A 15,917-nucleotide genomic window follows, 5' to 3' on the forward strand; every position below is an offset into this window, starting at 1 on the left:
TCTGCAGGTTGGCTACAAAGTTACTAGGCTTCAAGGTTACTAGGCTTAAGAATGTTGCTGGCTTTGAGTTGAATGTCTAGAAGATCTAAAATGGACTTATACAGATGGATGGAAATCAGTACTTGCTGCAGGCTGGGAGCCCAGTTGGGAGTTGGCTTAAAGCCTCCATTCTCCCCCAAGTGGGCTTCTCCACATGGCTGCTTATGCTTCTTCACAGCGTGGCAGATGGATTCCAAGAAAACAGAGCCCAATGTGCAAGAACTTACCAGGCTTTCACTTGCATCACTCTTGCTAACGCTCCACTGGTCAAGGCTTGTCACATGGCCAAGTCCAGAATTAGTGTGTGAGGGGACACCTGGGGTACGAGTTAAAAGCAAGCCAGAATACTGAAGTGGGTAGCGTTTCCCTTCTCCAGGGGATCTTCCCAACCCAGGGATTGAACCCAGGTCTCCCACATTGCAGGCCAATTATTTACCAGCTAAGTCACAAGGGAAGCCCACAGTGTATACGAACCCTCTACCATGGACTTTATCATTTAACCATTGCAGCACTACAAGGTAAATATTATTAGCTGCATTTATTGATAATGAAATAAAGCTTATATTAACTTGCTTAAGTTCTCAGGGTCATACTGCTAGTAAATGCTGGAGCCAGCATTTAAACCTTCTATTCTATCTTCTCAATTAGTGATGGAAACCAAGATTAATATTCCTCTTAGGGAGATACCATGATTCTGCAGTGGAATGCTGACCACAGGTTTGACCAGGACCCCCTGCTTTACAAAGGGACTTCACTGGTGGCTCAGACAGTAGTAAAGCATCTGTCTACAATGTGGGAGACCCGGGTTCAATCCCTGGGTTGGGAAGATCCCCTGGAGAAGGAAATGGCAATCCACTACAGCACTATTGCCTGGAAAATCCTACGGACAGAGGAGCCTGGTAGTTTACAGTCCATGGGCTCGGACATGACTGAGTGACTTCACTTTCACTCTCCCCTGCTTTACAAAGGCCAGGTTGACATACGACATCGTGTGGAGGACCTGGAAGGCTTTGAGCAAACACTGAAAATGTATTTTTTCTACTCATGACGAAGGTTGGGAGCTGGAACGAGCATAATAGAGGGTTATGAGCATTCATCAAGTACCTGAGGAGGGGAATGGCTGATGAAGGGCCAATATGCCTGGCCTTGAAGCACTCAAAGGCTTCTTTTGACCGTCTGTTTCCTGGGAGCAAGGACTGTTGTTTCATGATAAGACTGCCTTTAGAGTTTTGCCAAAGTCATGTTATGTCTTAGGTGGTGGGAACTGTATTTTATGCTTGAATGCTTTGATGTTTATCTGGAATGGCTATGTGCAAGTCTGTCTTATGCTCTATTCCCTGAAAATTATAAAACTGCACAGCTGGATTATAAACTTTGTCAGTCCACTAGAAGCTGTCCCTGAGTGTTCCTTTCAGAGCACAGTTCTCTGAGCCTTACAACATGGTGTCTCAGCATCAATAGTCAATGGAATATCTCAGAACAGAATTGGCAACATATGTGACCCAGACAGCCGAACAATCTCACTGGGATTTCTAATATATTTGTCAACTTTTTTTTTTTCTAATTCACAGTTCCTAGAGCTCTCCCAGATGACAGAGCAGTACCAAAACTTGAGGGATTTAATGGATTATGCTGCTTCACCCACCAAAAAAAATAAATAAATAAAACAGTATTGGAGCCAGCTTGTGGACTACTGCTGGTTTCTTAGACTACTACATAACCGGTCTGAGTTGGAGTCCTAGGAGGACAAATTGATGCAGAAACACAAATACAGAAAATACAAGGACAGTAAAGTGTAAAGGGTACTATCTCTTTTTCTGACAATCAAATCTACCAAAACCAGGTTTCTGCCTCTTTATAAATGAGGTATTATTTCAGACGTTGCTCGACTATAAATGCCACAACGACAGGAAGCACGGTTTCTCAGTCCCTGCTACGTCACTGCACCCTGAAAAGTGGTGGCCACACTGTCAGCACTCAACAGACAGTGAATGGGTCATTTTGTGATCTAACCATGCATGGAACTTCCTGCTGATTTAGAGTAACCTGTTCTAAACAAGGTGTGTGGTATGTGAGCAATGATGAGAGTGTAGGCTTGTAAGCCTCTCCCCCGGGCTCCTGCTGTGGGTTCTGCCCCCACTGCCACCACTGGGGATCCACTTCTAAGTCTCAAACTTCTGGAAATTTTTGTGACATGAGGAAAGCTGCTTTGATACTGCCTGAGGAATTAGTTTCATTCTGTACATTTGAGTTACAAACAGAAGAGACTGAAGGAAATCTCTGTAACACGCAGCTCTGAGATTATTTCAGGATGCCCAAGTAGAGTGTACCATGGCTCTCTCTATTTCTGGGTGGCAATCTTACATGTGGGGACTTTACTAGGTGGAAGTGGCTTCTGCAAGCTTCAGTGCTTTTTGCTCCTGTTTTGCTCCAGTATATCTTACGTTAATTTTCTACTAGCTTCCTGAAAGTCCGATAAAAGAAACTTGCACCTTTTGGCATGACACTGTGATGGGTTTTATAACACAGCAGCTAAACAATAGATATTAGGCACAAAAAAAAAAAAAAAAAAGAGAGAGAGAGAGAAAGAGAAAGAAAGAAAGAAAGTGAATACCACCAAAACCTAATGGATGGAGCAAAAGAAGTTCTCAGAGGAAAGTTAATAACAATAAATGTGTACATTAAGAAAAAAGAATGCTCTCAGATAAGCAACCTCATAAGGAACAAGAAAAATAAGAACATACCAAGCCCCAAATTAATATAAGGAAGGCAGAGACAGAATAGAAATAAATGAAATAGAAAAAAAAAAACATAAAATCAATGAAACTAATAAGCTCTGTTTTTTTAAAAATATAAACATATCTTTAGCTAGAATCATCAAGAAAAAGAAAGGACTGAAATAAAAATTCTAAATGAAGGATAAGTCATTACAAATGATAAGATACAAGAACAAAGGATTGTTAGAGACTTCAATGAACAAGTATATACCAAAAAATCAGATGAACTAGCAGATACAGAAAAATTCCTCTTTGTTCTCATATATCCAAAAGTTCCTCAAATACCTAAACACTCTTTCTTACTCTAGGCTTCTTTGAGACACTATGTAAGGTGATTATTATGTAACTTAGGTCTCTTTTACATTTCTTTCACATTAGAATATCCCCCTTCCTTTCCCATGTCATTGAATAGCTTGAAAAAACTGGGCTCAGAATCCTGAAGGATTTGCCACATTCTGAATAAGTTACAAAGCCATTTCTTAAGCTGTGAACCACCCCCTGGCCAGCTAGGATTTCCAGAGGTGTATCGTTTGATATTGTGGACACTCTGCATTGTCTCATTTGGTGAAACTGGTGTGTGTATCATCTGTGCCCACACCACCCTACTCCTCCCCTGGATCCACTTAGAACACAAAGGAATAGCTTTCCTCTCTAGGAGGTCCCTAACAGTTTTCCAAGGAGAGCTGAAAAGGAGAGTAGTGTTTCCACAATCCAGAGAAACAGAAGCCTAGGGCTGTGTAGGCGCTCTGCTGGGAAAGAACAAAAGTTGATTGTCTCAGGAAAACAAACAACCAACAGTATCTGTGTTCTGGAAGAGGAAGCTCCTATCACAAACACAAGTAGAGGACTTGCTGAGGTTCAGCAGCAGAGCTGCCACATCTCTTCTTGGAAGGCAGGCAGCAAGCAGCAGGCTGGGGTGCTCAAGTGGATTTGCATGTGAACCCAAGTTGCTCCTTTCCTTGTACTTACATGCAGCCTGCATCAGCAGGTTAGAAACAATAATATGTATGAAGCCCCCCCAGCTCCAGCTCGGAGCACCTGGGAACCAGCACCTTGCTCTGGATACTAAGGCTCCTGGGCAGGAGGATTGATGAGCTGGCCAGGGGGCCTCTTCTACACACCAGCTCAGCAGCACTGGCAGCTCATCCTGGCCATGTCTTGCATGGCTGCTTCAAGCTTCTGAACTGCAAGGCAAGAACTCATGCCTTCTGAGTTCTCACTCACCTGGGCTACTTTCAGGGTCCAGTTTCCTCCCAATAATCCAGTGGAGCCTGATAGGAACCCCTGGAGGAATCAGAAATGGCAAACTCTAAGATACTCCTTTGGATGAACTAAGAGAGCAGCTCAAATGCTAACATGCATGTGCTTCAGACTGGATGAACACACACTAGCTGGCTGGCTCTCAGCTTTGAGCCAGGCTTGGTGCTCTGCACTGAGGCATATGGAGAATATTGCAGACTACTCCAGTCTGGAATAGCCCAATCCTCCCAAAGCTGTCAGTCTGGGCACAGTTGTGTTATATCCACACCGATCTTTTTTTCCTTTTTTTCAAGTATTTTCAGAATGGATTCCAACTTAAATTTTTCTTCTATAGCTTATATTCTGTTGCTACTACCTTACACTATAAATAGATATCAAATCATACTAATAAAATACCATTAGCATCTTTGATGGAGAAGGCAATAGCACTCCATTACTCTTGCCTGGAAAATCTCATGGACAGAGGAGCCTGGCGGGCTGCAGTCCATGGGGTCGCTGAGGGTCGGACACGACTGAGCAACTTCACTTTGACTTTTCACTTTCATGCATTGGAGAAAGAAATGGCAACCCACTCCAGTTCTTGCCTGGAAAATCCCAGAGATGGGGGAGCTTGGTGGGCTGCTGTCTATGGGGTCGCATAGAATCAGACATGACTGAAGCCATGCAGCAGCAGCATCTTTGAAGGCTTTCCAGGTGGCAGAGTGGTAAAGAATCTGCCTGCCAATGCAAGAGATGCAGGAGAGGTCAGGAAGATGCCCTGGAGGAGGGAATGGCAACCCACTCCAGTATGTTTGCCTGGCAAATCCCATGGACAGAGGAACCTGGCACGCCATAGTCCATGGGGTCGCAGAGAGTTGGACAAAACTTAGCTACTGAGCATGCACACAAGTATTTTTGGCACAAGACATTATAACACTTCACAAACACTGGCCACAAATAGTAAATTTATCTGTAAATTGATTCCAAATTCACAGGTGGATAGTAGTAGGCAGATGTGTAGAGTCAAGAGATATCAGAAAAAATTCTGACTTACCATTAATAACTTGCATTATGATCTCAGGCAAGCTCCTCCACCTCCCTGGAACCCTGTGCCCTCTCTGTATGCAGAACTGGCAGCTGAAAATAAAATGATCCTTGGTATTTGAAACTCTGGGAGAGGTGACTTTTATTCATCATAATAGTAGCAGAAGCATTATTGATATGTAGACACCAGGGGTCTGGATGCTGTTTCTCCTGTACAGAAAAGTTTCACAGAAATAGATTTTCCTGCCCCAAATGCCAGGGGAGGTCATTTACACTGGTCTCTTTCACCCTTCCCTGCTGGACAATCTACGCACGTCAGTCACTGACAGTGAGCCTGACTACTCAGCAAGTTGAGTTGTGCTCAGGAAACAGCTGGAGCCAATCCACGAGGACAGGTAGGATAAGTCCAGGTTGCTGAACTCCTGGCCATCTGCACACTTGAACTTCCAGGTGGTCTTGGAGAGCAACCTTCAGCTGTTTATAAAGCTATAGTCCTTTCTTTAGTAAACTATGTCCTATGTGTGCTAAGTGAACTAAAATTATTAACTGTGTATTTGACTTACAGATAGACTCCTTTAAGTTCTAGGGAACCAATCACTCTGTCGTTCAGTTGCTATTTAGTTGCTAAAGTTGTGTCTGAATTTTTTGTGACCCTGAATCCCAACTAACTTTGAAACGTTTTAAGGGCTCAGCCTCAAATGAAATATCTCACAATGAAGAATAAAAATATCAAGCTCCATAGTAGGAGTAATTATTTTTTAACCTGTATGTCTGAATGCACTTAAAAAAAAAAAAATCCTCAAAAGTTTTCCAGAAAATGACACAAAAGCATAGGTGAAGTCAATTTACCCAGAAATAACTATTAATTTGGGCACTTTGAGGTAAGTTGAAACAGGTTTAGTATTATCTTGGTTTCTAAAAGTCAGTGTCTTTAATTAAAAATAAAGCTGAAGTTAGATGACTGGTGCTTTGACATCGACCCAAGTTTTACTTCCAGTACAGCTATCCAGACTAAAACAACACTCATGGCAAAACTTGCCATTTTTATGGAATGTTTGTTTATACTCAGCTCTCTTAGCTCCACACCATCATGTCCTGTTCTAAGTAATCTTGTCCCACGGTACGTGGAAGTACACATATGTGTTCATTTCCCTGGCTGTAAGTCCTTTCCAAATGTCTGGCAGAGAACCTGGATGAAGTGTGAAGGCCCCAGACAGTGGCCATCGGACAAGGACCACATGCTAACACCCACCACAATATCCAGGGTTACATGATCAGTAAGGTTTGAGTGGGCCACCCCAGGCTCAAAAGATTCCAATTGGTTTTCTTTAATCTTGGACTTGGGTTCAGTGATGTCCTGCATAAGGTGAAGAGTCTGAAAACAGGTGACCTGCTTCCAAATACTAACACCATCATTTCTTGCTGTGTCATCACAGTCAAACCATTTAAATCCTCTGAGCCCATTTCTTCTTTCTACCTACCTACGTATCCATCCATCCATCCATCTTCTACCTTCATCTATCACAGCTGGTTGTGGTAAAGAGGAAAAGAGGAAGTATAAAGAGGGAGGCATTTGAAAACTGCAAATGAACAAATTAATAGCAGTCATTCAGATGATGATAGATGAACAAGGGCTTAGGGCCTAGGCCTAAACTTGGGCTTTCTATTGTCTGAGGGTTTCTGGGATTTGAGGCAAGAGTAAGTCAGGGAGTGTGGGCCAGGGGATGACTCCCCAGATAGTTCCATGAGGTGCTCCTAGGGCCAAGTCAACATGATTGTCATTAAGTGTAAAAGAAATGAGTGCCACACATGGGAGGAGGAGAGCAGTGGTAACATGGAACATTATGTTGGCACTCAGGACCTGTTAGACCTGGATCCTGCACTAGAAGGAGGGCAGTGGGAGGAAATGTGGAAGGAGCCTGAACCAGACCAATTAGAGCCATTTCTGGATCCCTGTTTTTTCATTTTTATTATGTGTTGTTGGATATAGAAACCTTCAATTTCCTGCTTGGTTACCCCTTAAAATAATTATTTAAACTATATGTCTTTTCAAATTATGCATTTGTGCATATTTCAAAATGCATATTAATACTATCTTAACAACAACAACAAAAACACTATATGACATTTGACATCTGTTTAAGTTAACATCTAAAATATTTCTTCATCAATCTAAATAGTTGCAAAGGATATAATCTCTGGTGAAACAGAAGTAGGAAACATTTGAAAGTAAAATCCTAATATGACTTCTTCACTGTTTCCAGGACAATCTAATGCCACAGCAATTTGAGATCCACCTTAATTTGTTTTAATATATACCTACAAGCTCATCTTTAGTAGGCAAAAGTTATTTCATTTACTCCTTAAAGTTGTATTGCCACTCTACTTTCTTCACATAATTTTGTTAATGTGATACATTTTATGCCTATAATCCTTTCATATTAATCTGCAGCAAAAGTATATATATAATTTGAATTTAATTTTGTACATTTTAATTTGAAGGTAATGTTTAAATCCTGTAGCCAAGTAGCTCTAGATATTAAAGAAATAATTCTAGACTGAACTATCATTATAGGTACTATTAATATGTGATTTATCAGAACAGGATTTCATAAATAATTATTATATATAAAAAGTACAATGTTATTGGAAAAACCAGTTTTCATCAGACTTGCTAAATTGATGCATCTAGTTCCTAAAACAGATGGCAATCCTCACCAACATTAATCACATTTTACAATTATTGTTGTTACAGTTGTTGTACATACTATGCAACATTTTTCATGAAAATGAAAGGAACTTTATCATAGTAATGTCCATTACTGAGCTCCCTCTGATAGGGTGATCTATCATCAAAATGATTTTTAATGATCTAACTTTTGACAGAACTCAACTCGGTCTTCCCTCAAACTTTATGAAAGCAAAGTATTAGAAATTATCTGAGTTGGAAAAAGATTTAATACTAAATCAACAGACTTTCATTTTTTCAAAAAACACTATTTTGTCTGGCACTCAAAAGATCTGTGGGCCCTGGAGAAACTCATCATAGTAAGCAGAGGGAGAGAGGGCAGATCTCACTTTTATGGAGAGGTCTTTGTAGAAAGGATGACCCTCTGCCCACCTGGGACCACTCACTGCTGCTCAGCTCTCAGCGGAGCAACCTTTGGAAAAGGTGCACAGGCAGACTGTGGATCTTCATTTTTTTTTTTTTAATCCATGTATTGATGTAACCTTAGCAAGCATTCACATACCATCAAGCATGTGAGTGTCCAATTGTGAAGGCTACCCATTTGGACTGTCTGGGAGCTGACTCCCACTGACCTGGGAGCTGAGTCTCAGCAGAGCTGGCAACCCTGGACAGTGGGAGATTCCCTGATTCCTCCAGCTGGCATTCTCCAAACTCGGTTGGGTGGGGGCACAGGGGGCCATTTGTGCACATTTAAATGTGAGTGATTCACAGTGAAGACAGAATCCCAGTTGAAAAACTTTTGGGAAAATCTCCCTTTTATTCCCCCTCTTAGAGATTTGCAATGAAACCAGAATATTAAAGGCTAAAGAAAGCTGTTTAACTTTCTTTAGCATAGATTTTGTGAAATCAGTTTGCTCTCCCACCCCAATTTTTTTCCCAAAGAACACAGTTATATAGAAAGAGACTTTAAATCATCTGCTCTGATCCCCAGAGTCCCAGACTGAGTCTCCTATGAAATCTATGTGGTCTGACCTGTTTGTGACAGCTACAGGCCCCTCTAGGTTACAGGGGACCTGAGATTGGTTGGTTTTCAAGCACTGTTAACCTGCTGGGGCAGTGTTACCCTCTGCCCCAGCCTTCCTACTGATGTTACCCATTTTTAGATGGACGTTCTGGTACAACAGGAAGGTTTCTGTACTACTGATGTAGGGGCAGCACCCACTGCAGCCATGAACTTGAAGCCTTATGATCAGCTCTCAAATAACCACCAGCGGAGGGCCAGTTTTGTGCCTCCCTAGCTGTCTTTCTATGCCCCATGGTCCATGATGGTGTTGGCCAAGTCAAGAGAGGAGTATAATTAGATGCAGAGTACAATTAAAATCAAACATATATTAGTGGAATGTGTGTGTGAGAAATAGACTGCGTCTCATCATATGACTGTCTTTATTACATCCAGAGCCACGTGGATTACAATAATCTGGTTTGAGTTGTCCATCTTTTCATTGCCAAGCATGAAGAGTTCGCTACATTACCATGATGAAGATGAGAATACACAGTTCAAGTACCACCGCTGGGGAGAGATGTCCCTGAAGCTGTTCAATACATGGGAAAGAGGGCTGGGTCACCTGACTTGGGTCACATTTTAGAACTTCGCAGGCATTTGATCTAAGACACCACCACACAAGAACAAGTCCCTGCTATCCTTTCCTCCAGGAAGACCCCAGGACTTCAAGCTAGAAATCAGTCAATATGTGATCCACCAGTGCTGAACATTTTGGCTAGCATGGAGATCCAATCAGACTCTCCACTCTGACAGCAGCTCAGAATTCAAACAAATCTGTCGTACCTGCTGGGAAACGAGGTTCAAGAGTGAACTGGTTAAGCATCTCTGTTCCTGGGACACAGGAACCGTGAAGCGTTTTGCCTGTACCTTCACTCTGCACACCGTCTTCACTCTACACAGAACAAGACAGCTGATGAGAACCAGAGGCCAACCAGATGGATGACTGGTCCAGCCTCAAATGGAACTGGATTGGCCCTGGGGAAGCCTCTGCTCTCACCTGTGAAGCTGCAAAATAACCAATGTGTTTTTAAAAGCTTCTGCTAACCGAGGAGAACAGAACTCAAAACAGCTGGAAAGAATGAGATAAGTCATCAAAACCAGCCTTTGATCTTAAAACCACTGGAGATTTCCTGGGAAATTGTCCTCCCAAACTCCCTTTTATGGGAAGACAAGGGGAGCAGAAATCAAATAGTTTGCCTACAGGGAAAGGAGTATGTCAAGACTGTATATTGTCACCCTGGTTATTTAACATATGCAGAGTACATCATGAGAAACGCTGGGCTGGACAAAATCAGCTTAAATATTTTGTTTTTAATGCTTTGAAAGAAGGCTGGGGAAGAAGAGCTGGGTAAAGAAAAGAAAGTAACTAGATTAAAATTTATTTCATGTAATGAGATAGCAAAATATAGCTAAAAATAATATGTTTAAGCATAAGCTTTGAGGAATACAGCTGTCTTTATTAAACAAGAAGTAACTTCTAATTAGACTAATCTTCCTCCTTTGGTTTCAAAAGTCCTGATACTGATCTTTAGATGCTGATTGTCTACACCCTTCATGTATTTTATGATCATAATTTTAACTTTTTAAAGCATCAAGCAGGATATATATAAAAATATGATATATATATTATATATATATAAATGTCATGTCAAGATTTCCTATTCATTCATAAACTTTTATTAAACTTTTTTTTTTAAGTGGTACTATTGGCACCAGAACAATGAAAAAACACTGAGATGATGCTGAATCAGGAACTTCTGGCTTCTCATCCATTATAGATCCTCTGAAGGTAGTCAGCAAGATTATTCTTTTACTCTCTGGCCATATTTTGCCACTCTATCTTTAGTGTAGATTTATGGATGTTCATAACGTACTTGTCAAAAGCGAATTCTGTTCATTCATCTCAAATATCCTGTTCACTTCCTATCAGTCAGGGCCCAGTCCATGTCCCAGCTCCTCCCAGAGCTGCTGTCCTTCTCATCCGACCACAGTAGTGCATATCCAAGCAACTTCCTCCTAAATTCCTGCAACACTCTCTTTGGTATCACTGAAAATTTGAAACTTACCACCTGACACTCTCATTTATATATATATAAATGAGAGAGAGAGATATGGAGAAGGCAATGGCACCCTACTCCAGTACTCTTGCCTGGAAAATCCCATGGATGGAGGAGCCTGGTAGGCTTCAGTCCATGGGGTTGGGAAGAGTCAGACATGACTGAATGACTTCCCTTTCACTTTTCACTTTCATGCATTGGAGAAGGAAATGGCAACCCACTCCAGTGTTCTTGCCTGGAAAATCCCATGGACGGAGGAGGTTGGTGGGCTGCCGTCTATGGGGTCACACAGAGTCAGTCAGTCACGACTGAAGTGACTTACCAGCAGCATCAGCAGACATATATATATATATATGTCTGCTTCCATCTTTCCGTCGCTTCCATTCTTTACTGTCTAATCTTTTTCAGAAGACCAAGTACATACTCACGTCCTCTGTGTTTAAGTGCTGTTTGACTAGACTGTCTCTGTGTTTGACTCACATTTTCATTTTCCACAATATTATCATATGCCAGGAGAGGCAACCATTTTCCTGTCTGCTTCTCATTTTGACCCACATCACACTAAAATGAAGCAAAAGGAATGGTTGCAGGCAGACTATTGAATGCTTTAAGATGCTGGCCTTTTAGAATTACATTTCACGTTTTCCAAAGAGGAGCCCATGCATCAGAGCTCTGGCCAGTCATTTGGCTCCTTCTGCAGGACACAAAAAGCCACAGGCTGGAAAAATCATATCTGATTTAATGAATCTGATTCAATCTGATTTAATTCAAGGTGGCCACCACATACCTAGAACCACTCTGAATAAACCATTTCCTACTGTCAAAATAAATATACTACACAAAACAATGTACAGATTCGATACAATTTGTATCACATTACCAATGGTGTTTGTCATAGAACTAGAACAAAAAAATTTACAGTTTGTATGGAAATATAAAACACCCTGAAGAGCCAAAACAATCTTGAGAAAGAAGAGCAAGAGCTGACAGTATCAGGCTCCCTGACTTCAGAGTATACTACAAGCTATAGTAATCAAAACACTGGTACTGGCACAAAAATTTAAATATATGGCATAGATCAATGGGACAGGATAGGAAGTCCAGAGAGAAACCCATGCACCTGTGGTCAATTAATCTAGGACAAAGGAAGCAGGACTATACAAGGGAGAAAAGACAGCCTCCTCAATAAGCAGTGCTGAGAAAACTGGATAGCTACATGTGTAAGAATGAAATCAGAACACCCCCTAACACCAGCCACAAAAATAAACTCAAAATGGATTAAAGACCAAAATGTAAGTATAGACATTATAAAACTCTGAAAGGAGAACATAGGCAGAACATTGTCTGCCACAAATTATAGCAATATCTTTTTTGACCCACCTCTTAAGAGTAATGAAAATAAAAACAAAAAATAAGCACATGGGACCTTATTAAACTTACAAGCTTTTGTACAGCACAGGATATCATAAACAAGACAGAAGACAACCACAGATTGGGGGACAATATTTGCAATTGATGCAACTGACAGGCGATTAATCTCCAAAATATTCAAGCTTTCCAGAAGTCATGTACACATGTGAGAGATGGACCATAAAGAAGGCTGAGCACTGAAGAACTGATGCTTTCAAACTGTGCTGCTGGAGAAGACTATTGAGAGACCCTTGGACAGCAAGGAGAACAAACCAGTCAGTCTTAAAAGAAATCAACCCTAAATATTCATTGGAAAGACTGATGCTGAAGCTCCAATACTTTGGCCACTTGATGCAAAGAATCAATTTATTGTAAAAGACCCTGATACTGCAAAAGACTGAGGGCCAGAGAGAAGGGGGAGAGAGAGGATGAGATGATTAGATGGCGTGTTTGATTCCATGGACATGAGATTAAGCAAACTCTAGGAGATGGTGAAGGACAGGGAAGCTAGGTGTGTTGCAATCCATGGGGTCACAAAGAATTGGACACGACTGAGCAATGAAAAAATAACATGCAAAGGTTCAGAAAGAAATGTGACTGTAAGGGGTGACTCCAACTAGGAGTTGATATCAGTCAGTTCAGTTCAGTAGCTCAGTCGTGTCTGATTGTTTGCAACCCCATGGACTGCAGCACGCCAGGCTTCCCTGCCCATCACCAACTCCTGGAACTTATTCAAACTCATGTCCATCGAGTCAGTGATGCCATCTAACCATCTCATCTGTCATCCCCTTTTCCTCCCACCTTCAGTCTTTCCCAGCATCAGGGTCTTTTCCAGTTGTCAGTTCTTCAAATCAGATGGCCAAAGTATTGGAGTTTCAGCTTCAGCATCAGTTCTGATTTCCTTTAGGATTGATTTGTTGGATCTCTTTGCAGTCCAAGGAACTCTCAAGAATCTTCTTCAACACCACAGTTCAAAAGCATCAATACTTCAGTGCTCAGCTTTCTTTATAGTCCAACTCTCACATACATACATGACCACTGGAAAAACCATAGCTTTGACCAGACGGACTTTTGTCAGCAATGTCTCTGCTTTCTAATATGCTGTCGAGGTTGGTCATATATTTTCTTCCAAGGAGCAAGCATCTTTTACTTTCATGGCTGCAGTCACCATCTGCAGAGATTTTGGAGCCCAAAAAGATAAAGTCTTACTGTTTCCATTGTTTCTCCATCCAATTGAAGTGAAGTGATCAGACTGGATGCTATGTTAGTTTTCTGAATGTTGAGTTTTAAGCCAACTTTTTAACTCTCCTCTTTCACTTTCATCAAGAGGCTCTTTAGTTTTTCTTCACTTTCTGCCATAAGGGCGGTGTCATATGCATATCTGAGATTATTGATATTTTCCCAGAAATCTTGATTCCAGCTTGTGCTTCATCCAGCCCAGCATTTTGCATGATGTACTCTGCATATAAGTTAAATAAGCAGGGTGACAATATACAGCCTTGATATACTCCTTTCCCGATTTGGAACCAGTCTGTTGTTCCATGTCCAGTTATTGCTTCTTGACCTGCATACAGATTTCTTAGATGCAGGTCAGGTGATCTGGTATTCCCATCTCTTTAATCTTCCAGAGTTTGTTGTGATCTACACAGTCAAATGCTTTGGTGTAGTCAATAAACTGGAGAAGGCAATGGCAACCCACTCCAGTACTCTTGCCTGGAAAATCCCATAGACATAGGAGCCTGGTAGGCTGCAGTCCACAGGGTCGCTAAGAGTTAGGCATGACTGAGTGACTTCACTTTCACTTTTCACTTTCATGCATTGGAGAAGGAAATGGCAACCCACTCCAGTGTTCTTGCCTGGAGAATCCCAGGGACGTGGGAGCCTCGTAGGCTGCCGTCTCTGGGGTCGCACAGAGTTGGATACGACTGAAGTGACCTACCAGCAGCAGCAGCAGACATTTTGAAGGTGCAATTTCCAGCTCTGCTGGAAAATCATCAGTCTTCAAGAATAAAAAGAAACTGTTTGCTAATGAAGAAAGCAGACTCAGCACAGCCTAACTGAAACCCAGGATCAAATAAATACGATAGTATTTGTATTGTAGAATATATGATGAGGGATTACTTAGAGAATCAAGAAAGAAGTTCAAACCACCAAGAGTCATTAAATATGTGTTTCACTGTCATCTTTGTCACACAAAAATTGCACTTGATTTTACACTCTTTTATTGTTCTACATAATATTTTTCTATCATCATAAAATGACTACAAGTCACCTCTTAGTAGAATGTCTCTTATTCCTCCCCTCATCTTAATGTCCCAGGATTTTAAAGAATTTTGAGGGATACTGTACTGAGTTATCTAGGGCTAAGTTAATAATTCCCTCCCAAAACAAGACTGTGAGAATAAGACTCTAATTAATAAATCTTGTAAATATGGATTTTAATCCCATAAGCCTTTTTCTGAAGTACAAAGACTTTTTGCTAATTTGAATTGCATTCCAAAGAGAATTATTTGCAAAGTTAAAGAAATCCCATTTCATAGCAGTTTACAGAGATGATCCACACATTTTTCTGAACAGCAACAACAAAAAATGCCTCATTCTTGTAATCCTTTGTTACTGTCCAGTTACACAAACAAGTGCCATGCACATCAATAAATATTCCCTGTTACCCCAATGTATACTTAGGTAAGATTCCCCCTCATGGAAGAAATGTCAACAGTGTAAAATTAGGGGCTAAACTCTTCCTCAGAGACTAGGGAACAAGGGTAGATGTGAAAAGGCTCAAAGAGCTGGACAGTCAAGTAACCTCCATGAAGGAGGAGAGACTCTGCGCCAGGTCAGAAATAATGGAAGACTATCCAAGAGGAAAAGAAACTGTAAAGACAGAAAGGACAGTCTGAGCAAGGGCCAAGAAAAGGTGAAATTAGCCAGCTAACTCTGAGGATAAGATCCAACCACAGGGAAATAAAAACATGTGCATACAGAATCATGGAAATCAATGTTCACAACAGCATTTTTAATAGCCCCAAAGTGGAAACAACCCAAAGCTCCATCAAGTGATGATGGATACATGGTTTAGCTTACTGTTGACAACCTACAGAAATGGAAGACCTGATACTTGTTATCAAATCGATGAACTGTGAAAACATGATGTCAAATGAGCAAAGCTAATCCCAAAGGAGCATTCTGCATGATTCCATTTGTATAAAATACCAAGGACAGGCATGTCTACAGAGACAGATATTAGACTGAGGGTTGCTTGGGGCTGAGGGAGATGGGAGGCCATTGGTGGTGGCTAAGGGATGCAGAGTTTCTTTAGGGGGTGATGGAAATGCTCTAAAATTGACTGTAGTCCCCAGTTACACCTCTCTAGACTAAGAGATACCGAATTACACATGTTGAGTGGGTGAATTCTATGATACGTCATTTATATCTCAATAGCTTTTTTTAAAAATCCAATGGCAGGATACAGATAATCTTCATAATTTTCTAGTTTGGATGTCCATATGCTACACCATCTGAGTACTTCCATGCTTTACAATATCCTTAAAATGAAAAGGAAAGAAGGCAATGCATAAACTTCAACTGGTTTATATAAT

General features: G+C 41.1%; 1 pseudogene; it reads right to left on the minus strand.

Annotated features, from left to right (window-relative positions):
* Nucleotides 1-15,917, minus strand: part of LOC120878245 — a 139,922-nt pseudogene that overhangs the window by 44,679 nt on the left and 79,326 nt on the right.

Source organism: Oryx dammah, unplaced genomic scaffold (genome assembly GCF_014754425.2).
Source record: "Oryx dammah isolate SB20612 unplaced genomic scaffold, SCBI_Odam_1.1 HiC_scaffold_18, whole genome shotgun sequence".
NCBI lineage: Eukaryota > Metazoa > Chordata > Mammalia > Artiodactyla > Bovidae > Oryx > Oryx dammah.